This window comes from Cervus elaphus, chromosome X (assembly GCF_910594005.1).
Source record: "Cervus elaphus chromosome X, mCerEla1.1, whole genome shotgun sequence".
Taxonomy (NCBI): Eukaryota; Metazoa; Chordata; class Mammalia; order Artiodactyla; family Cervidae; genus Cervus; species Cervus elaphus.
Genome location: NC_057848.1, coordinates 73,300,887 through 73,325,278, shown reverse-complemented (window position 1 = coordinate 73,325,278; position 24,392 = coordinate 73,300,887). Strand labels below are relative to the sequence as shown.

The 24,392-nt window shown below is 41.4% G+C and overlaps 1 long non-coding RNA gene across 2 annotated transcripts; it reads right to left on the bottom strand.

Moving 5' to 3' along the window:
* Positions 1-2,655: 2,655 nt before the first annotated feature.
* LOC122690110 lies at positions 2,656-22,204 on the bottom strand. 2 transcript variants are annotated; one of them, XR_006339977.1, is made up of 4 exons: positions 21,421-22,204; positions 20,025-20,147; positions 18,625-19,198; positions 2,656-3,165 (listed from the first exon to the last, which is right to left on the bottom strand). It is a non-coding gene; the product is annotated as an uncharacterized LOC122690110 (long non-coding RNA). The 2 variants fall into 2 exon arrangements; XR_006339976.1 differs by having other exon boundaries at positions 18,930-19,198.
* Positions 22,205-24,392: the final 2,188 nt, after the last annotated feature.

Genomic DNA, 24,392 nt, shown 5'->3' with positions numbered 1-24,392 from the left:
CAGCAGCCTATACTTCGACACCATCTTGAGAGCTACAGGTAGAGCACTAAATCTATAAATAATTTAAGCAGATTTGACATCTTTACAACAGTTTGCCACCATAAATGAGTATGGTATACTGCTAGAGACTTTTTATTTGAGACTTTTTTTTTACCCATATCTATCTATAAATTTGTGTTGTAGCCTCTATTAAGATTTTATATATTTTGTTAGACTTCTAAGATAATTTTTTGGCTTGTGTTGTGAATGGGGCATTTTTAAATTACATCTTCTAAATAGTTAGTGCTTTGTGTGTGTGGCAAGGCTCTTGGTTTTGCTGTAGTAATCTTCCATACAAAGTTTTTTCTGGTCTCTTATTAATTTGAGTATTCCATGTATCAATTTCTTTGAATTCCCTATGTAGATGACCATATTGTCACAAAATATTATCTTTTTCAATATTCATAGTTCTTATTTCCATTGATATGCACGGTTCTAACTGTGTTCTAGTGAATTCTTGTATTGTACAAGGGAGAGCATGCATCTTTGACTTGTTCCTGTCTTTAATGGGAATGCATCAAACTTTTCACACTTAAGTGTGTCTGCTTTTGATATTAGGAAATGGAAGTTCCTTTCTAATCTTTATTTGTTAAAGTTGTACTCATGTTAAATTGATTTCTGAGGCTTTTCCACATCCATTGATATGCTTCAATGTTTTCCCCTAATTTGTTATTGTGCAGAATTATAATTGAGCCATTTTCTAGTTTGAATCGTATTTTCATTCTTTAGCCATAACCTGTCTGTTCATGTAATTCACTGCTTTATTGAATATGCTATTAGTTTGCTTAGGATATTTGCTACTCTCTGGGTGAACTGTGCTCAAGTGTTCTTTGCATGGTAGGAGTGGGAGTACTCATCTCGTTTTATAGTCAAGGAGAGCTGGTCTGGGAAAATAAGTTAAATAATTTCCCAGCTTTTTTGTGTGTGCTTTAGAGGAGTTTGCATAAGATGGAGATTAATTTTCCCTGACCATTGGTACAACTGACCACCCAAACTGCCTGTCTTGGAATATTTGAAGGTAGCTTGGGTGTTGAGTACTGTTAAAGTTTGTAGTGTTTAAAGTTTTCTGCTTCTTTATGGGTGGATTTTGTCTTAAAAAAAAAATCCATTTCACCCAGAATTTCAAATTTAATTGCATGATATTTATGATAAAATTTATTATTATAACAGAAACTGTAAGACATATACAGCAGTAGAGAATGATATAAGGGACCCAATATACTGGGCAGCCAGCATCAATCATCTGCAGTACATGGCTGGTCTGGTTCCAATGTACCCTCACCTTCCCCACATCTCTGCCAGTGGACTAATGTGAAGGTAGTCCAAGACATCAGGATGATTCATCTCTAAGTATGTCAGTAAGCATTGCTAACAGACAAGGAATCTTTTATAAAACATAAACCCCAAACAATGATCATTCCTAAAAATTTAAATGTTTTAACAAGAGCAAATATCTAGTAATTTTTAACATTTACCTTACACATTACTTTTTTTTTTTTAGTTTGTTTGGATCACAAATACAGTCTATATATTGTGATTTTGTATGTTCCTTAAGTCTTTTTTAATCAACAGGTTTCCCCTGCATCATCTTTTTTTTCCTGTAGTTTTTGTTGTGAAAAAAAGCAGGTTTTGTATTTTTCAAGTTTTCCGTAATACAGATTATGTTGAATGAAACAGTTTGATGTCATTTAACACTTTCTTTAAATTGGTAGTTACAGGTAGAAGCTTGATGAACTTGTTTATTTACAAGACTGCTACCTAGGTGATGCCAGGTACTTCCATTAAGAAGAACATAATGTTTGTTGTCCTTTGTTGGCAGTCATTGATGATCCTCACCTTCATTTACCTATTGGGGGTTGCAGAGGGTTAATTTTCAAATTCTCTCATTCAGTTTTAGTTTATCACCTGAAATACTTTCATATGTAGAAACTTTTCCTTGGCCAGCATTTGCTTCTCTTGAGGGAATCATATAACATATTTGCTGTGCTTTTACATCATTTAAATATCTTTTGCATCTATAGTTTATACAGTTTTAACTTATTTTGTTTATGTGTTATTTTTTTCTTTAGTATCTGGTCATATTTTCAAAAAAAGTCTGTTTCATAAATATTTTCAAGTAATTGGCATTTGTTTTTTGGCCTTACTGCTTTCTAATTCATTATTTCTACATGTACCTTTATTCTTTCCTACCTTCTGTTACTTAAAGTTTCATATGATGTTGATTATCTAGCTTCTTGAAGTTCTTGGGTGATTTAAATAGCTCTTGTTTTCTAATACATCTGTTTAAGTCTATATATTTCCCTTTGAGTACCATTTTGGATCTGTTATATATTTCCCTTTGAGTACCATTTTGGATCTGTTGCACAGTCATGCTATTTAACTTCATGTATATTGCTTGAATTTTTTTTTACAAATTGGCTAAATCACTCTATTACTTATGTTATTAGAATTTTTCAATATATGCCCCAAAACTACTGAGTGTAAAATTTATTTTTGAGAAGGCCATGAAGATGATGATGAAAGATGCTTTATTTGGGGAAAGTTTCAGAGCCAAGGGGTATTTTGTTTTATAAATTATTTTTATTAATTACAGAAGAGACAAGCATATTTACCTGCTGGTGACAGAGCTGGGTTTATGTCAAGAATGCAAAAGAGTTCAACACTAGATCAGTCATTATAATTGGTTGCATGTAACAGTCAAGGATTGTCCTGGAAATTAGAAACCACTGTAAATATTTAACATGGAGGAAACTTAATGCATGGGGTTGGTTTCAAAAGTGGTAGGTAGCCAAGCAGGAGAGAATTGGGAAACCCAATTATTAGCAACATGAGGAAATCAGTCACCTCTGAGATGAAATGACAAAGAAAGGAGATCGTGTTACTGGAACCTGGGTGTTGGATCCAGAGCCCTGATGGGTCAACCTCATGGTTGAATGGCTGGAGCCATGGAGAATATGGAACTATTGAAAGACAAGTCACCTGATGCAGAGGAAGGAGAAAAACCTTTGATTGCTCTGTCTTCCAAGATTCTAATCTCTTACTGGTGTTTCTGGTTAGCTGAACCAAAATGGCAGCCAACTGTTGGTAAGTTTGATTGCAGCCTGCTGGAGTCGGCCCCTGGATAACCTAGAACAGGGCAAGGAGGAATGAGGGATGGATCTGGGAATGCATAAGCTCAGGATTGCCTTATTACAATAACAGATTGAGTGAGAAAAATCAGAGCTACATCGATACAGAAAAGTATCTACTAAAAATCAACATCCAGTCATGGTAAAAAGAAGTGTTAGTCCAAAGTATTCAACTGGGGTAATGAGTTTTGGGGAGGAAGACCAGAGAGACAAAGTGCCATTCTTATCATATCATATCAAGGGTACACTCTATCAACATGATTTATAACCATTGTTATTTACCTTGTTCACCTAGCTGAAGTATTGTTTGTCAGGTTTTCTCCTCTCTTGAGCTCAGATGCAGAAATAAGGAAGAGAGGAAGCTCACTCAGATCATTTCCTAAATAACCAGCCCAGAAATCACAGCTAACTGTGGCTAACTTGTCACACAGATTAAAACCCCCAAAAAATATTCAGCCCTATTTCCTGCAGTGAAACAGAAGTCTTCCAACATGGAAAACAATAAATGGGATCATGGTGTAAATTAAGAACATGGTAGGGTTTCTGTCCAACTTAGAGGGACCCTGAATATCAGAGGAAGGGGTGTGGAACTTATTTTACATGCTAAGTCGCTTCAGTCGTGTCAGACTCTTTGCGACCCTATGGACTGTAGTCCTCCAGGCTCCTCTGTCCATGGGATTCTCCAGGCAGGAATACTGGAGTGGGTTGCCATTTCCTTCTCCAGGAGATCTTCCTAACCCAGGGATCAAACCTGCATCTCTTATGTCTCTGGCATTGGCAGGCAGATTCATTTCCACTGGCGCCACCTGGGAAGCTTTTATGGGTGGTAGAAAATTAAGCAGCAGGGTGACATGATTACACCTGGGCTCCTCTCATCCTCCTCAGTTCCTTTTGGATCTGTGATTTGGATCTGTTTTCTTATATACTATCCTCACTGGATATGAGGAAGGCTTAAATGTTCTCAGTTTGCGATGTACTTATGAATACCTCAAAAGAAAAGCACCATTTAAACTCCCACCTAAGAACAATCCTTTGCTTATTTTGAGATCAAGGTGTTTCAATAAGACGCACTTTCAGTTCACCTGTGTTCTCTTTATTCTTTCAGGTCAAACTCCATCCAGTGACTGCTCGACATCATGGCCCCAAACCCAAGAAAGCATGAAGTCTTGATGAGGAGCTGAAAACACCAGATGAGCATCCTCATTGTGTATTATGGACTCCCTAATCTATGGTCATGTGAACCATTACATTTCCATCTGAATTTTGGTCTTAGGCCTATTTTTGTGCTTAGGTATCTATCACCTTACTGTCTTGACCTCTCTGTTGCTAGAAGGGTGGATTTGCTCACCAAACACAGTCTCAGGTCCTTTTGACTTAAGCAAAAGTGAAACAGAATTACTAAACACTTGTTTCATACACTCACTTTTCTGTAATAATGACAGGAAGGCCAGGCCTGGAATTCGGACTGTGTGGGCACTTGTTTCTTTTGTACTGACTAACACATACACTCTCAGGGAAGGGCCAGAATGTTTATCCTGTTAGAAGAGTCCAAGGTCTCTGTGTCTTGAATGTGCCAGAGGATATTTTAGGAAAGGACTGGGTTTTGTACTTCTGGAAGTCATCAGAATATTGTACTCCTCCAAACCTAAATAGCCTTCCTATTGCACCTGGTTGGTCATTTCCTCCTAAATGCCACTTCAGTTCTCCCAGCACTTGGAGGACATGGGCTCAGCTTGTCATTCTGTGATGACCTCTTTCTTGCCATCATTTTGTTCTTTCACAGCAGTGATCAGACTTTCATGAAAAATGGGATTTTTTAAAGCTACCCATGGGCTAAACTGGTTCTGTCTCTGTTGGCTGTGTAAGTCTCAGGCACCTCTCCACAGATGTTTGCAGAAGTGTACTTGTATCACTGCTTCTCTTTGTGTTTATGGTCATGTTGACCTGTTACATGTATTGGGGGCCAAATAGAGCTGATCCAACCAGATTGCAGGAGCTGTGAATAAGACATTATTTAGCGAACACTTTCTGATCTCTCACTGAGTGCCAAGGCCCATAGTGGACACCAGGACCACAGAGCATGACAAGTAACCCTGACCCAGAGGAGCTCACAATGTTGATAGCTTAGTTGCTACAAACTTTGACTATTTTTCAGAGTTCTGATAAAGTTGATTCCAACGATTTCTGCTTGAGTTTTTTTTTTTGTTTTCTGAGGTTCTAAAGATTTTCTTTTTAGAAAATTTTAAAATGTGATATCCATTCTCTAATAGCTGTAGATACAGGTTATGCATTCCATCAGGGGTGAGTTGGGCAGTTTCTGGATTTTGAGGAATTGTACAATTCCATTTAAGTTCTTCAATTTATGTACTGTACATAGATTTGTTCTCAGTGTTTCCTTTTTATCTTTCCAATATCTTTAGGACTTGTAGAATTGTAGTGATAGTCAGTATTTCCTTCTGATATTAGCCATTTGTCATCTCTTTTTTGATTTTATCTGGTGAGAGCTTTATCAATTTTGTTGATCTTTTCAATGAACCAGTTTTCTTCCCGTGATTTTTTCTCTTTATTTTTGATTTCAATTTTTTCTCTTCTGTTTTTGGTTTGTTTGTTTTCATATTGCTTTGGGTAAAGTTTTCTCTTCTTTTCCTAAGTTATGGTTGAGGCATAGATTATTGCTTGAGGTCTTTCTTCTTTCTTAATCTAAACATTCAATGCTATAATTTTCCCTCTTAACACTGATTTAACTGCATCCCATAAATTGTAATACGTTGCCCTTTACTTTTAATTCATTCCAGTGCAGTTTCTACTTCCTTGAGAATCTCTTTTTTACTTATGGATGGTAGTTTAATTTCCAAGTATTTTGAGATTTTTCTTCTCCTTCCATATTGTTTGATTTCTAGTTTGATTCTTTTCTTGTCAGAAAACATACTCTGCATCATATAAATTTTTAAAATTTGTTTTGATGATATAGGATGCTATCTTGGTGAATGTTTCCCATATGGTTGAAATAAATGTGCGTTTTGCTGTGGTTGATCCAGTGATATTTAGATCTATATTGTTTGTGAATCATGCAGCACCCAGCCTGCCCCTTGAGCAATGGTTCAGTTCACCACAATTTTGGTATTCTGTCTCTGGTGAGATTCCTGTATGCACAGCTCAGGTCAAACTCAAGAGTTCCTACAACTTGCTGGAATCCCTTGCTCATACTTGCTCTTCTCCACTATCTGCCCTCAGTCTTTGGCTACCAGAAGACTCTCCTTCTGGTCTTCTCACTGAGAGTGGAGGGGTTATTTAGTTTGCTAACTCTGTTGTATACTTCCCTTCAATAGATTCACGTAGATGACCAAGTGGTCAGATAATACAAAAATAGCACAACAGTCACTTCTCACAGAAGTTTTTCTTTACAGAGAAAAATACCGCCCTCCCTCAAAGTTTTAGGTGTCTGCCATGCTGTTATTGAGTCTTTTACAGCAGGGTTAAAGATCTGGGCCTGGGGCTTTTGCTTCTACCCATGTTATAAATCCCTCAGTATATTCATGCTATTTTGCTTTTCACCAGTGATCAGCAAACATCCCTGGTAAATGGCTAAATTGTAAATATTTTTGACTTTGTAGGCCATATTTTCTCTGAGATAGATAGATTGTGTATTTTATTTTTGTATTATATTCATAATAATTTTGTGTTTAATGTTTATAATTATAAATGTATAAATGTATAAACATTTATAATGTATACATTTATAATGTATACATTTATAAATGTACAAATGTATACACATTTAATGTTTATAATTAGTTAATCGTTCAATTTACTTAATACATGCAAATCCACCTGACTGACATTTACATGCTCCTCTTAAGATTAATGTGACATTTTGTTTGAAAAATCTGCCATAGAGGAGGCACTTAAATATCTGGAGGATATCAAGGCAAATCTGGCCTTCTCAGAAACTCTTCCACGAAATGAGGAAGCTAGTCATAACAAATGATAATGACCACTCTTAATTGAGCGCCTACTGTGGATCACTCTATGGGAGAGACTACAAGTGCTTGTCCGTATCTTGTCTCCCCTTCCTCCATCCCAGACATAGGGGACGCTACACTGCCTGTCCACTTGTAGCTAGGATGGGTGATGTGACTAGACATTGACATCGAGATATGATCAGGAGCATTTTGGTCACGTCTGAAGCCAGTATGCCATTTCTGTGCTTACTCTTTCACTCAGCAAGAAACATGGCAATCCAATGGTAGAATTCCAGAATGGAAACAGTATGGAAACTTGGGCCCTCTGAGACCAGAGTTAGTTTTAGTTGCTCAGTCGTATCCAACCCTTTAGAGCCCCATGGACTGGAGCGCACCAGGACTCCCTGTCCATCACCAAATACCAGAGTTCACTCAAACTCATGTCCATTGAGTTGGTGATGCCATGCAACCATCTCATCCTCTGTTTTCCCCTTCTCCTCCCAATTTCAGTCTTTCCCAGCATCAGGGTCTTTTCAAATGAGTCAGTTCTTCTCATCAGGTGGCCAAAGTATTGGAGTTTTAGATTCAGCATCAGTCCTTCCAATGAATATTCAGGACTGATTTCCTTTAGGATGGACTGGTTGAATCTCCTTGCTGTCCAAGGGACTCTCAAGAGTCTTCTCCAACACCACAGTTCAAAAGCATCAAGTCTTTGGCGCTCAGGTTTCTTTATAGTCCAACTCTCACATCCATACATGACTGCTGGAAAAACCATAGCTTTGACTAGATGGACCTTTGTTGGCAAAGTAATGTCTCTGCTTCATAATAAGCTGACTAGGTTGGTCATAACTTTTCTTCCCAAGAGCAAGTGTCTTTTAATTTCATGGCTACAGTCACCATCTTCAGTGATTTTGGAGCCCACAAAAACAGAGTCTGTCACTGTTTCCACTGTTTCCCCATCTGTTTGCCATGAAGTGATGGGACCAGCTTCCATGATATTAGTTTTCTGAATGTTGAGTTTTAAGTCAACATTTTCACTCTCCTCTTTCAATTTCATCAAGAGGCTCTTTAGTTCTTCTTCACTTTCTGCCATAAGTGTGGTGTCATCTGCATATCTGGGGTTGGGGTACAGTTTTTCAGGGTATGCCAAGGAGGCAGGTTCTAAATGGTGAAAATCGTTTATTTGGACTACATTAAAAGTAATTAGATGTTCAAAAATTTGAGCTTGTTGGGGAATATTTTAGGGAAGGGCTCCTTCTCACACTTCTGTAACCATTCTGTAGCACGCTCCACTCCCAGACCCAAGCTTAACTTGCCTTCCTATTGTGCCTGATGTGTCATTTCCTCCTAAATGCCACAACGGTTCACCAAGCACTTGAGGGACACTGGCTCAGCTTGTCATTACATGTTTGAAAATCTGCCATATAGGAGGCACTTAAATATCTGGAGGATATCAAGGCAAATCTGGCCTTCTCAGAAATTCTTCCATGAAATGAAGAAGCTAGTTATAACAAATGACTAGGCAAGAGAGAGGAGCTCCCTCTTGCCACTATCTTATTCTTTCACATCATTGATCTGATTTTCCTGGACAGTGGGACGTTTTAAAGTTACTCATGGGCTAAAATGGTTTGTCTATGTTGGCTGTGTAAGTATCAGGCATCTCTCCTACAGATGCTTGCATAAATGAACTCGTGTCATTGCTGCTGTTTGTGTTTATGGTCGTGTTGACATGTATTGGGGGCCAAATAAAGTTGATACGACCAGATCATGTGATCTGTAAGATATTTTCTGATCTTCTACTGAGTGCCAAGGCCCATGGTGGCTGCCAGGACCACAGAGCATGACATGTGAACTCTGACTTGAGCAGCTCATGGTCTCATATGGGGTCTGGCCGCATACTTTTCACGGGGTTCTCGAGGCAAGAATACTGGAGTGATTGACATATCCTCCTCCAGTGGACCATGTTTTGTCAGAACTCTTCACTGTGACCCATCCGTCTTGGGTGGCCCTGCACGGTATGGCTCACAGCTTCATTGAGTTACACAAACCCCTTTGCCTCGACAAGGCTGTGATACATGAAGGGTACCCTGATGCTGGGAAAGATTGAAGGTAAAAGGAGAAGGAGGCTGCAGAGGATGAGATGGTTAGATAGCATCACCCAACCAATGGGCATGAATTTGAGCAAACTCTGTGAGACAGTGGAGGACAGAGGAGCCTGCAGTCTATGGGGTCGCAACATGTTGGACACAACGTAGCAACTGAATAACAATAAATTGTCACATAACAAAGTTCCTTCTTCATGTTCTAGAAGTGCCAAGGCATATAGACAACAAAAATGGATAATTACAAATATGTCAGGAAGCTTCCATAAGCCTCTTGTCCTTCTCCATCAGAGGGCAGACAGACTGAAAACCACAATCACAGAAAACTAACCAATCTGATCACATGGACCACAGCCTTGTCTAATTCAATGAAACTATGAGTCATGCTGTGTAGGGCCACCAAAGACGGACAGGTCATGGTGGAGAGTTCTGACAAAATGTGGTCCCTTGGAGAAGGGAATGGCTAACTATCTCAGTATTCTTGCCTCGAGAACCCCATGAACAGTATGAAAAGGCAAAAACATAGGACACTGAAAGTTGAACTCTCCAGGTCGATAGGTGCCCAATATGCTACTGGAGACCAGTGGAGAACTAACTCCAGAAAGAATGAAGAGACAGAGCCAAAGCAAAAACAACACCCAGCTGTGGATGTGACTGGTGATGGAAGGAAAGTCCGATGCTGTAAAGAGCAATATTGCATAGGAACCTGGATTGTTATGTCCACGAATCAAGGCAAATTGGAAGTGGTCAAACAGGAGATGGCAAGGGTGAACATTGACATTTTAGGAATCAGTGAACTAAAATGGACTGGAATGGGTGAATGTAACTCAGATGACCATTATATCAACTACTGTGGGCAAGCATCCCTTAGAAGAAATGGAATAGCCATCATAGTCAACAGAAGAATCTGAAATGCAGTACTTGGATGCAATCTCAAAAAACGACAGAATGATCTCTGTTTGTTTCCAAGGCAAACCATTCAATAGCACAGTAATCCAAGTCTATGCCCCGACCAGTAATGCTGAAGAAGCTGAAGTTGAATGGCTCTAAGAAGACCTACAAGACCTTCTAGAATTAACACCCATAAAATATGTCCTTTTCATTATAGGAGACTGGAATGCAAAAGTAGGAAGTCAGGAAATATCTGGAGCAACGGGAAAGGGGCCCAAGGTCAGGGGCAGCAGCCGAGAGGAGCTACACCATGTCAAAGGTAAGGAGCAGCGGCTGCACTTTGATGGAGCATCCTTGAAGAGATAACCCACGTCCAAGGTAAGAGAAACTGAAGTAAGACGGTAGGCACAGAGAGGGCATCAGAGGGCAGACAGACTGAAACCACAGCCATAGACAACTAGCCAATCTGATCACATGGACCACAGCCTGTCCTACTCAGTGAAACTAAGCCATGCCATGTGGGGACACCCAAGATGGACAGGTCATGGTGGAGAGCTCTGAAAGAACGTGGTCCACTGGAGAAGGGAATGGCAAACCACTTCAGTATTCTTGCCTTGAGAACCCCATGAACAGTATGAAAAGGCAAAAAGATAGGACACTGAAGGATGAACTCCCCAGGTCGGTAGGTGCCCGATATCCTACTGGAGATCAGTGGAGAAATAACTCCAGAAAGAATGAAGGGATGGAGCCAAAGCAAAAACAACACCCATTTCTGGATGGGACTGATGATAGAAGCAAGGTTTGATGTTGGAAAGAGCAATATTGCATAGGAACCTGGATTGTTAGGTCCATGAATCAAGGCAAATTGGAAGTGGTCAAACAGGAGATGACAAGAGTGAACATCCACATTCTAGGAATCAGCGAACTAAGATGGGCTGGAATGGGTGAATTTAACTCAGATGACCATTATATCTACTACTGTGGGCAGGAATCCCTTAGAAGAAATGGAGTAGTCAACAAAAGAGTCCAAAATGCAGTACTTGGATGCAATCTCAAAAACGAAAGAATGATCTCTGTTCGCTTCCAAGGCAAACCATTCAAGATCACGGTAATCCAAGTATTTGCCCCGACCAGTAACACTGAAGAAGCTGAAGTTGAACAGTTCTATGAAGACCTGCAAGGCCTTCTAGAACTAACACCCAACAAGGATGTCATTTTCATTATAGCGGACTGGAATGCAAAAGTAGGAAGTCAAGAAACACCTGGAGTAACAGGCAAAATTGGCCTTGGAGTACGGAATGACGAAGGGCAAAGGCTAAATTAGAGTTCTGCCAAGAGAATGCAGTGGTCATAGCAAACACCCTCTTCCAACAACACAAGAGAAGACTCTACACACGGACATCACCAGAAGGTCGACGCCGAAATCAGACTGATTATATTCTTTGCAGCCAAAGATGGAGAAGCTCTATATAGTCAGTAAAAACAAGACCAGGAGCTGACTGTGGCTCAGATCATGAACTCCTTATTGCCAAATTCAGACTGAAATTGAAGAAAGTGGAGAAAACCACTAGACCATTCAGGTATGACCTAAGTCAAATCCCTTATGACTACACAGTGGAAGTGACAAACAGATTTAAGGGACTAGATCTGACAGACAGCGTGCCTGAAGAACTAAGGACAGAGGTTTGTGACACTGTACAGCAGACAGGAATCAAGACCATCCCCAAGAAAAGGAAATGCAAAAAACAAAATCCCTGTCTGAGGAGGCCTTACAAATAGCTGTGAAAAGAAGAGAAGCAAAAAGCAAAGGAGAAAAGGAAAGATATTCCCATTTGAATGCAGAGTTCCAAAGAATACCAAGGAGAGATAAGAAAGTCTTCCTCAGTGATCAATGCAAAGAAACAGAGGAAAACAATAGAATGGGAAAGACTAGAGATCTCTTCAAGAAAATGAGAGATGCCAAGGGAATATTTCATGCAAAGATGGGCACAATAAAGGACAGAAATGGTAGGAACCTAACAGAAGCAGAAGATATTAAGAAGAGGTGGCAAGAATACACAGAACTATACAAAAAAGATCCTCATGACCTGGATAATCACGATGGTGTGATCACTGAACTAGAGCCAGATATCCTGAAATGTGAAGTCAAATGGGCCTTAGGAAGCATCACAAGGAACAAAGCTAGTGGAGGTGATGGAATTCCAGTTGAGCTCTTTCAAATCCTGAAAGATGACGCTTTGAAAGCGCTGCACTCAATATGCCAGTAAATTTGGAAAACTCAACAGTGACCACAGGACTGGAAAAGGTCAGTTTTCATTCCAATTCCAAAGAAAGACAGTGCCAAAGAATGGTCAAACTATCACACAACTGCACCCATCTCACATGCTAGTAAAGTAATGCTTAAAATTCTCCAAGCCAGGCTTCAGCAATATGTGAACCGTGAACTTCCAGATGTTCAGCTGGCCTTAGAAAAGGCAGAGGAACCAGAGATCAAATTGCCAACATCTGGTGGATCACTGAAAAAGCAAGAGAGCTCCAGAAAACCATCTCTTTCTGCTTTATTGACTATGCGAAAGCCTTTGACTGTGTGGATCACAATAAACTGTGGAGAATTCTGAAAGAGATGGAAATACCAGACCATCTGACCTGCATCTTGAGAAACCTGTATGCAGGTCAGGAAGAAACATAACTGGACATGGAAAAACAGACTGGTTCCAAATAGGAAAAGGAGTACGTCAAGGCTGTATATTGTCACCCTGCTTATGTAACTTATATGCAGAGTACATCATGAGAAATGCTGGGCTGGAGGAAGCACAGTCTGGAATCAAGATTGCCGGGAGAAATATCAATAACCTCAGATATGCAGATGACACCACACTTATGGCAGAAAGTGAAGAAGAAATAAAGAGCCTCTTGATGAAGGTGAAAGAGGAGAGTGAAAAAGTTGGCTTAAAGCTCAACACTCAGAAAACTAAGATCATGGCATCCGGTCCCATCACTTCATGGCAACAGATGGGAAAACAGTGGAAACAGTGGCTAACTTTATTTTTCTGGGCTCCAAAATCACTGCAGATGGTGATTGAAGCCATGCAATTAAAAGACGCTTACTCCTTGAAGGAAAGTTATGACCAACCTTAACAGCATATTGAAAAGCAGAGACATTACTTTGTCAACAAAGGTCCGTCTAGTCAAGGCTATGATTTTTCCAGTGGTCATGTATGGATGTGAGTTGGACTATAAAGAAACCTGAGTGCCGAAGAATTGATGCTTTTGAACTGTGGTGTTGGAGAAGACTCTTGAGAGTCCCTTGGACTGCAAGGAGATCCATCCAGTCCATCCTAAAGGAAATCAGTCCTGAATATTCATTGGAAGGACTGATGGTGAAGATGAAACTCCAATACTTTGGCCACCTGATGCGAAGAGGTGACTCATTTGAAAAGACCCTGATGCTGGGAGGGATTGGGGGCAGGAGGAGAAGGGGACGACAGAGGATGAGATGATTCGATGCCATCACTGACTCAATGGACGTGGGTTTGGGTGAGCTCCAGGAGTTGGTGCTGGACAGGGAGGCCTGGCGTGCTGCAGTTCATGGGGTCGCAAAGAGCTGGACACAACCGAGTGACTGAACTGAACTGAACTGAACTGAATGGGAAAATTTGGCCTTGGAGTACAGAATGAAGCAGTGCAAAGGCTAACAGAGTTTTGCCTAGAGAACACACTGGTCATAGCAAATACCCTCTTCCAACAACACAAGTGAAGTCTCTCCATATAGACATCACTGCATGGTCAAAACCAAAATCAGATTGATTATATTTTTGCAGCCAAAGATGGAGAATCTCTATACAGTCAGCAAAAACAAGACTGGGAGCTGACTGTGGCTCAGATCATGAACTCGTTATTGCCAAGTCCAGACTTAAACTGAAGAAAGTAGGCAAAACCACTAAACCATTCAGGTATGACCTAAGTCAAATCCCTTATGACTACACAGTAGAAGTGACAAACAGACTCAAGGGATTAGATCTGATAGACAGAGTGCCTGAAGAACTATGGATGGAGGTTCATGAAATTGTACAGGAGGCAGTGATCAAGAGCATCCCCAAGAAAAAAAATGCAAAATGGCAAAATGATTGTTGGAGGAGGCCTTACAAACAGCTATGAAAAGAAGAGAAGCAAAAGGCAATGGAGAAAAAGAAAGATATACCCATTTGAATGCAGAGTTCCAAAGAATAGCAAGGACAGATAAGAAAGCCTTCCTCAGTGATCAGTGCAAAGCAATAGAGGAAAACAATAGAATGGGAAAGACTAAAGATCTCTTGAAGAAAGTTAGAGATACCAAGGGAACTTTTCATGCAGATATGGGCACAATAAAGGACAGAAATGGTAGGGACCTAACAGAAGTATAAGGTATTAAGTACAGGTGGCAAGAATACACAGAAGAATATACAAAAAAGATCTTCATGACCTGGATAATCATGATGGTGTGACCACTAACCTAGAGCCAGACATCCTGGAATGCAAAGTCAAGAGGGCCTTAGGAAGCATCACTATGAACAAAAGCTAATGAAAGTGATGGAATTCCAGTTGAACTATTTCAAATCCGAAAAGATGATGCTGTGAAAATGTTGCACTCAATATGTCAGCAAATGTGGAAAACTCAGCAGTGACCACAGGACTGGAAAAGGTCAGTTTTCATTCCAAACCCAAAGAAATGTAATGCCAAGGAATGCTCAAACTACTGCACAATTGTACTCATCTCACACGCTAGGAAAGTAATGCTCAAAATTATCCAGGCTAGCCTTCGACAGCACATGAACCATGAACTTCCAGATGTTTAAGCTGGATTTAGAAATGACAGAAAACCAGACATCAAATTGCCAACATCCGGTGGATCACCAAAAAAGCAAGAGTGTTCCAGAAAAAAAAACATCTACTTCTGGTTTATTGACTATGCCAAAGCCTTTGACTGTGTGGGCCACAACAAACTGTGGAAAATTCTTAGAGAGATGGGAATAACAGACCACCTGACTTGCAGGTCAAGAAGCAACCGTTAGAACTGGAGATGGAACAGCAGACTTTCCAAATCAGGAAAGGAGTATGTCAAGGCTGTATATTGCCACCCTGTTTATTTAACTTATATGCAGGGTACATGATGAGAAATGCTGGACTGGATGAAGCACAAGCTGGAATCAAGTTTGCTGGGAGAAATATCAATAACCTCAGATATGCAGATGACACCACACTTATGGCAGAGAGTGAAGAAGAACTAAAGAGCCTCTTGATGAAGGTGAAAGAGGAGAGTGAAAAAGCTGGCCTAAAATTCAACATTTAGAAAACTAAGATCATGGCATCTGGTCCCATCACTTCATGGCAAACAGATGGGGAAACAGTGGAAACAGTGACAGACTTTGTTTTTGTGGGCTCCAAAATCATTGAAGATGTTGACTGCAGCCACGGAAATAAAAGATGCTTGCTCCTGGGAAGAAAAGCTATGACCAACCTAGACAGCTTATTATGAAGCAGAGACATTACTTTGCCAACAAAGGTCCATCTAGTCAAGGCTATGGTTTTTCAAGCAGTCATGTATGGATGTGAGAGTTGGACTATAAAGAAAGTTGAGCATTGAAGAATTTATTCTTTTGAACTGTGGTGTTGGAGAAGACTCTTGAGAGTTCCTTGGACTGCAGGAAGATCCAACCAGTGCATCCTAAAGGACATCAGTCCTGAATATTCATTGGAAGGACTGATGCTGAATCTAAAACTCCAATACTTTGGCCACCTGATGCGAAGAGCTGACTCATTTGAAAAGATCCTAATGCTGGGAAAGATTGAAATTGGGAGGAGAAGGGGACAATAGAGGATGAGATAGTTGCATGGCATCACCGACTCAATGGACATGAGTTATAGGAAACTCCAGAGATGGTGATGGACAGGGAGGCCTGGTGTGCTGCAGTCCATGGGGTCGCAAAGAGTCGGACACAACTGAGCCACTGAACTGAACTGAACAAACACTTTTGTTTTTGAGTGAGAATGTTTAGCCTGACAGGTTTAAAGGAGTTGGCTAAGTACATGGTTATGAGCAGGGGCTCTGATTCCAGCCAGCCTGGATTTCAATCTTGACTGTGCCACTTGCTGGCTGTGTGATCTTGTGTAAGCGTTCAACCTCTCTGTGCCTCAGTTCCCTCATCTGTAAACCATGGATAGCGATAGTACCTAACTCATGGCTCAGTTATGAGGACAAAACCAGGTAATATTTATAAACCACGTTCAACAGCACCTGGTACATATTAAATGCCAAGTGAGGGCTTATTAAATCAACAAATTCTGACCTCACCAGACACTGCTGTGTAGCCTCAGGATTCTGTCATTTGGCTCAGTAAATGGAACTGGGAAAGTCTGTAAAACAGGGCTAAAACTTGTGCTCCACTGAGCTGTGATGAACTTGAAACACTTAGCCTCCTGAAAAGCATGCTGTATGGTTATCCTTCTCCTTGACAGAGGCCTGGAAGCCCTCGGATCCTCCCATGCTCTAGAGTGTGCTATTGCACCTCTCGAATGTTCATAGTGTTTCTGCAACAACCCAGTGGTCAATTCTGGTGAAGTCCCTTAACATCTTGAATGTAGTCCATGACTACAGCAGCTTACTGTGGGATGCATAAAATACATCATAATAACAATGGTAACTGCTTACCAGTACACTACAGGTTATACAGTGGATCACGGAGATGATCTCATTTGCTAAAACAAGCAATGGGGCGCAATAGGCTTGAGATTCTGGCCTTTGAATGAGCCCGAGCCAAATAAATACTTTGGGAGCTCTATTCCTGGAGGGGGTTTTTTTTTGTTGTTGTTGTTTTTTTTTTTTTTTTTGAGTTTTTGACAGAACACATGGATGGCCTCCCTTCCCATGACTTAAGCCTCCAATAGCTAAACTGCAGGGTATAACTTGCATTTCACTCTCTCAGTCACCTCTGCTGCCATTTCAGATCACAGAGGTCACAGTAATAATTTGAAACCAGATGTTTGCTATTCCTTAGCCTCTTCTCATTTAGATAAATAAGTATTAATAGATCAACATCCTGACATGTGCTGCTCATCCACAAACACTCATTTATGCCTTTTCCACCACCCTCTCATGGGCATGTGCTTTTCTTGCCCATCAAACACATCCTGCTGTTACAGCAGAGGTAACTGGGAGCCTTGGCCCAAGTGGAAAATTCATATCAACAGGAATACTTATTATTTGCGATCACCTTCTAATTAGTTCCATCATTTCCGTACTCTTCTGAGCCCAGCTCTGGATATTCCCATATGTCTGCTTCCCTGGTACTTGAAGATGCAGTTTGCTTTCCAGCACTGGCAGTCAGTAGCCCAGGGTAGACAAAATAACCCAGCAAAGAGAGCTCCCTACAGGGAAGGAGTGCCAGTGAGAAGAGCCAGACAGGCAGCCCACGATGCTCTCAGAAAAACAGCTGTTGCAGGGACCAATTCTGTCCCTATAAGGACAGACCCCAAACAAGTTGCTTTAAAATTATTTGTGAAAACATTAAAACTGTCATTACTCAAAATTGCCCAGCATCTCAAGAAACTTTGCAGGCCACACCTAGGGGCTTAATTCTTGAATCATGTCAAGAGCTGCCACACTTCCAGGCACGTTGGAGTTAGCCAGTCAACCGTGACCCAATTTCCTGAGAGATGTCAGGCTGGTGGAGGAAATGAAGGAATCAAGGGCATGCTAGTGGGTTTGTCCACACTTGTGTTTTCACTTATAATGAAAACTGCTCCTTCCATCTTCCCTGCCACCATTGCTTTTACGTATATGATGTTGAACTTGGAAAGGCCCTGAGGGATTGGATCAGGCAGGAAAGGCTAGACTCTTCTGGTCCTCTATGACTGACTCTCTATGACTTTTCTGATCTAATCTTCAGAGAGTCTGCTGCTCACTCCTGATATATGTATATCAATACCAATGTACCAGTTTATACCAATATATTGGTATCTACCAGTGTACCAATTTATACTGATTTAAAGCCAAATGTACAATAATTGATGAATAGATAGAATGTGTATATATGCAAGGCTTCCCTGATAGCTCGGTTGGTCAATGATATGTTATTCAACCATTAAAAAGGAATGAACTAAAATCTTAAGGGGAAAAAAAGAAGGAAGTACTGATACTTGTTCCAACCTGAACCAACCTTTAACTATTTAAATGGGGATAGGTTCCAGAGAATGGCTTTTCTTTCTAGAGATGGATGTGATGGGTAATTTCTAGCTAGTGATTTTCTAGAGGGGGATTCAGATGTTGGGTAGGGTTTGGGAGTAGATGTATATATACACTCACACACACACATACACATGAAAGGTTCTCTCTGGTTGGACTTACTGATAAAACACTTAGAGGAGGGCTATAACATTTTAAAAGGACAAATTCTGGAAGGTATGAAGAAAGTGCAACCCACTGCTTTAGTGATTTGCTTGTCTCTGACAACAGCTGCAACTCACCTACAGCCTCCAATCCATGACAGGGCAGAATTCTCAGCGATCTTGCTGTTAAGGCTGAAGGAACATAGCAAAAGGGCAGGTATTCCAAAGGCCCGTGTGAGGCATCCACTGATTGGTTGTCAGCTGCACTGTCAAGAGTAACATCAGCACCCCAAACATGTGGGTCCCTGGCACCCATCAATTTTGTTAGTTTCCCTGAACAAGCACCAGCAGATGGTAGGTGAGGCCAGCCTTGGATCAACACTCTAGGGTGATAACACTTGTGTGGGGTTGGGGGGTGGAGTTGAAGTTCTAAGCTCACCGACCTGCTTCAGGGATTCAAATCTCCTGTTCGATGCTGCAAGACACAAGTTCATTCTCAAGGAGGAATTGGAGGAAAGGAAAACTCCATAATCCATGTCACACCCCAAGGTTTGAACACGCAGTTGTAATTGGTTCAGAGGCTGTTCTTTAAGCTGAGTTAGGAGTGGAGGAGGCTCTGGTTTGCACAGTCAGGCAGGGACGTGTTCGTGTGTACAAGGTGACTTTCACACATATTCTGGTCAATATGCCACGGGCATTGCATAGACCCCATCTGTGGGCACAAACAACATTGCCAACTGAGAACAAAGCCAGTGGCCTCTGCAGAAACCAAAGCTACAAGTGAAGCCTCGAGAGATATAACTAGGCTACGACTCTCTGAGCTCTTTCTCTGAGCCAGGCCCTTGGTTAGACACCCTGGGTGGTAGGATGAGAGGAAGGAAAATCAAGGCGACAATGTTATTAGGAGCCAGGAACACAGGCTTAGGGAACCTACATTCCCCAGAGCCACTGACATGTGAATGACGTCACTGGCCTCTTACTGGATCAGCTTTGTGTCTCCTGTCCTTTTCCAACTCAAGCCAGTACCTGAGCCTCCACACTCATCCAGTCACCAAGGTCCACCAGTTCTAAGTCAGAGATGTCTCAACCCCGCTTTCTCCTATGGCCATGGGCTGAATTCAGGCCCTCATGCTTTCTGATCTTCTAACTGCTCTCTACTCCCAGGACCTCAAATCTGTCCTCCACACTGCTGATGAGGAACTATCTAGAAGCACTGACAGGACCACTGAGAAAGGCTCTGGGCTTTCTGTAGGTAAGGGGAGGAAGTCTCCAGTTCAAAACAGCTGACATCAACATCATTGGACAGCCACTCTGGTGCTCTACCCCGCTGCCTAAGGGGCAAAGCAAGGAACGGAGCTGGCTGCCACTTCCAGGGTAAGTGGGCAGTCAAGAAGTGGGCCACACCAAAATGTGGATCTTGAGCCTCCTCTGCCCTCTATGCAAATGCCCAGTGCTGACTCTTAAAAATAGTCTTTGCACTTCATGTAGCACCTTTCTTCAGAGGATTTCACAAAAGAAGTTCAAAGCAATCTGCTCACAGACTTGGGTGGCAGGTGTCCCTTCCCTGGCAGTGTCTGAGTATAGAAGGAGAAGACAAGGGAGCAGGGCCTTGCCACTTCCTTGGGAGACTTTCTTCTGCTTTTGAATTCCTTCCTGGTCCTCTGAAATCCAAAGTAAAATCCCATTTAATATAAAGAATATAAACACATCGCACTGTGTGTCTGAGTGAGAGACAGAGAAGGCAGGGAGCAAGTAAAGGCAGGAAACAGAAGAACTGAATGGTTAACAGTGTCACCTCCTCTGGGAAGGAGGATGGGGGCAGGCTGTGTGGACTGATTGCTCCTTTCATTTCTGGGCTGTATGATTTTGCTTTTTTTGCAAGAAAGTATATTTATTGCTCGGGTAATATAAAAAAAATCTCTTTGTAACATAAAGTATCATGAATATTGGTGAAAAAAAGTAATGAAGCATTTTGGTGGGAAAGTCAAGCAGTACCATGCACATCTCGACTCTGTGGGAGAAGGCGAGGGTGGGATGATCTGAGAGAATAGCATTGAAACATGTATATTATCAAGTGTCAAACAGATCTCCAGTCCAGGTTTGATGCATGAGACAAGTACTCAGGGCTGGTGCGCTGGGATGACCCAGAGGGATGGAATGGGGAGGTAGGTGGGAGGGGGATTCAGGATGTGGAACACATGTATACCCCTGGCTGATTCATGTCAATGTATGAAAAACCACTACAATATTGTAAAGTGATTAGCCTCCAATTAAAATAAATAAATGAAAAAAATAATTTAATAAAATATTAAACAAGTACTGAACATTTATATTGAATATAAATATAAATGAATATTTTCCTTGCTTCTTAAAAACAAGCTTTAGATGCTGTTTTTCTTGGACTTAAAGACATGGGAAGGAAAACATTTTTAGTATTAGGTTATCAATAGAAGGTACTCATATCTTGCTTGTAGTGGAGGTTATACAGCTTAATGTATTTGTCAAAACTTAGCACTGTACACTGAAAATAGAAAATTTTACTCCATGTAACTTATGCCCCCCAAATAAGTAAAATAATGTTATCATTAGAGGGTGGTTGGCTATCCACAAGTAACTACCACCACTAAATGCAGATTTTCTGCATGTAAGACTGTTTATCAGCTTAAATACAGTATTTCATGTAATAACCTCAATATGCCTGACACCAGCATTAATTTCCATTTACAGATAAAAAAATAGATGTGAAGTGTAGCTCCTGTAGAATTAGGGGGCAGAAAACAGTTACAGACATGCAGAGTTCAGAGCAGTTAAAGTAAAAAGAAACTAGGAATGTTCAGGCCTGCTCACTGTGCTCTTTATCTTATTTGTTCTCAGGGAAGGGATAGAGAAAAACTCATTTTTCTTTTTTTCCTTTTCATTGCAACACATGCGCACCTGTCAGTTTATCTCCTCCTTATTGATGGATGAGGGAACTTGCTGTCATTCTTGTCTGGCTGAGGAATGAAGTTCAGTTTTCCTCCATGTGACAATCACCAGCTGTTCAGCCCAGGGGCCCATCTATCTCCTACTTCAAATTTTCATTGAGAGATGAACCTCACAAATCTTTATTGGGGTTCTGAGGGGTAGATTGTCAGTCTTCCGTAACTTCTTTAGTGCTGACACAGGACTCGTAGATGCTACCTAGTTTGGGTTATGGAGCTCTTGCCTAGTTTTAAAAAGGGGCCCTAAGGTGACTTTTCTGGTTATTCCTACATGATCTGTTCGAAGGAGTGGCTGTAATCTCTCTGGGGGGTATGGGTTTTTGCTCCGCATCATCATTTTCTTGATGTAAGTATGTTGTCATCTGGAGGAGACAAAACTTAGCAGATTTTTTGTTTTGTCTTTTTTTTTTTTAAGAAAAACAGAGGCCATAGATCAGTAAAAGAGTTATTGTAAATGGGGGTCAATGAAAGAGTAATAATCAAGTTATATTTGATGACAATTTTGGTTCTGGTCCAGGTAGGGTCAGTGCTTGGGTCATCCTGTTCAAAGGAATGGAGCTATTTGGACTCAGAAGTACTTGGAGGAATGGCAACCTGGACCTTAGCAGACAAGATAGAAAAAGCTAAGCCTGAAATTAAGCCTGAATCCTAATTTAGATTTAACACTTGTAGCCAGGTAGCCTGGCTCATTGTCTGTTGTTGTTCAGCCATGTCCAGCTCCTTCTGATCCCATGAACTGCAGCACACCAGACTTCCGTGTCCTTCACTATCTCCCAAAGTTTGCTCAAACTCATGTCCATTGAGATGGTGATGCCATCCAACCATCTCATTCTCTGTCATTGGAGTCTTTTGGGCCTAGAAAAGAGAACAACAGTCTCAAAGGTCCCTTGCTGAATCATCTAACTTCAGAGAAACAAAACAGAACTTTAGTTCCACCCTGATGCTACAGGCCGGTTGCATCTATCTGGGACTTATCAACCCCTATCCAGAAACCTTCCACCCCCTACACTTACCCAGAAGACTTACACCCCCTGCCCAACTACAAATGTCATCTCAACAAAAGAATACTCAAAATATCCCGCCTGATTAACGTTTCCCTTATTGCTTCCACAAAACTCCCTATAAGTATGAAGCCTCCCTGATCTCTCTCGGCGCTCAGCCTGGTCGTTAGGCTGACTGTCGCCCCTCCTTGCCTGAATAAAGGTAACCTACTTCTGTTGAGGTCGTCTTTCATTTTCTGCCTCGCCCGAACTGTACCTTACAGTCATGCCCTTCTCCTCCTGCCTTCAACCTTTCCCAGCTTCAGGGGCTTTTCTACTGAGTTGGCTCTTTGCATCAGGTAGCCAAAGTATTGGAGCTTCAGCTTCATTTAGTTGTCTAGGTTTATCTAAGTAGACTTTAACATTTCATGTGGCTATTGGTCATTACATATGTTTTTTTTCCGCCAACATATGGTCCAGAGAAATTTCACTGTCTAAACATACAACAGTTACAACAAAAGACCTTTAAAAATATGATTGCTGCTGAATGGCTGATGGCATTCTAAGTCTGGCACAGCTCAGAAGACTCACGTTCTTAACAATACAAGGACTTGTCTGAAATCACACCATAGCATCACCTAGGTATTTCCATAGCTGCTTTATTTTGTTTGTGCCAGAAGTCCTCTTGGAGGAGGTTGCCATTAACCCCACTATAGGGCTGCCAGGTGGGCGATCCACAAACTGGAGAGCAATTACACTGAAGAAGTTCTGGCACTCCTGAGAAAGCTCTAAGCCCCACAATAGACTTCCCAACTTGGGAATCTGACAAAGGGATTGAGAATCTCCAGAGAAACTGACTTTGAAGGTCAGTGAGATCTGATTACAGAACTTCCACAGGACTGGGGAAACAGAGACACTCAGAGGACAGAAACAAAACCTTGTGTGCACCAGGACCCAGGAGAAAGGAGCAGTGGTCCCACAAGAGACTGAGCCAGACTTGCCTGTGAGTGTTCCGGAGTCTCCGGTGGAGGCCTGGGTCAACAGTGACATGCCGTGGGGTTAGGGTCACTGACAGCAGCAGTCCTGGGAGGCACAGCATGCTGGCACAAGTCCTCTTGAAGGAGGTTGCCATTATCCCAATCATAATTTGGTCCCAGGTCAAAATACAGGGCAGGAACACAGCCCCACTCATCAGCAGAAAATTGGATTAAAGATTTACTGAGCATGTCCTTGCCCACCAGAGCAAGACCCAGTTTTCCCCATGGCCAGTCCCATCCACCAGGAAGCTTGCACACGCCTCTTATCCTCATCCATCAGAGGGCAGAGAGAATGAAAACCACAATCGTGCAAAACTAAGCTAACTGATCACATGGATCACAGCTTTGTGTGACTTAATGAAACTATGAGCCATGCCATGTAGTGTCACCCAAGATGAATGAGTCATGGTGGAGAGTTCCCACAAAATGCGGTCCACTGGAGAAGGGAATGGAAAATCACTTCAGCATTCATGCCCTGAGAACCACATGAACAGTATGAAAAGGCAAAAAGGTATGACACTGAAAGATGAACTCCCCATGCTGGTAGGTGTCCAATATGCTTCTGGAAAAGCGTGGAGAATTAGCTTCAGAAAAAATGAAGAGGCTGAGCCAAAGCAGAAACACTGGGCAGTGTGGCTGTGTCTGCTGGTGAAAGTAAAGTTTGATGCTGTAATATAATTGTATAGGAATACTATTGTATAGGAACCTGGAATGTTAAGTCCATGAATCAAGGTAAATTGGAAGTGGTCAAACAGGAGATGTCTAAAGTGAACATCAACATTTTATGTATCAGTGAATTAAACTGGATGGGAATGGGCGAACTTAGTTCAGATGACCATGATATCTATTACAGTGGGCAAGTATCTCTTAGAAGAAGTGGAGTAGCCTTTGTAGGTGCCATTAGAGTC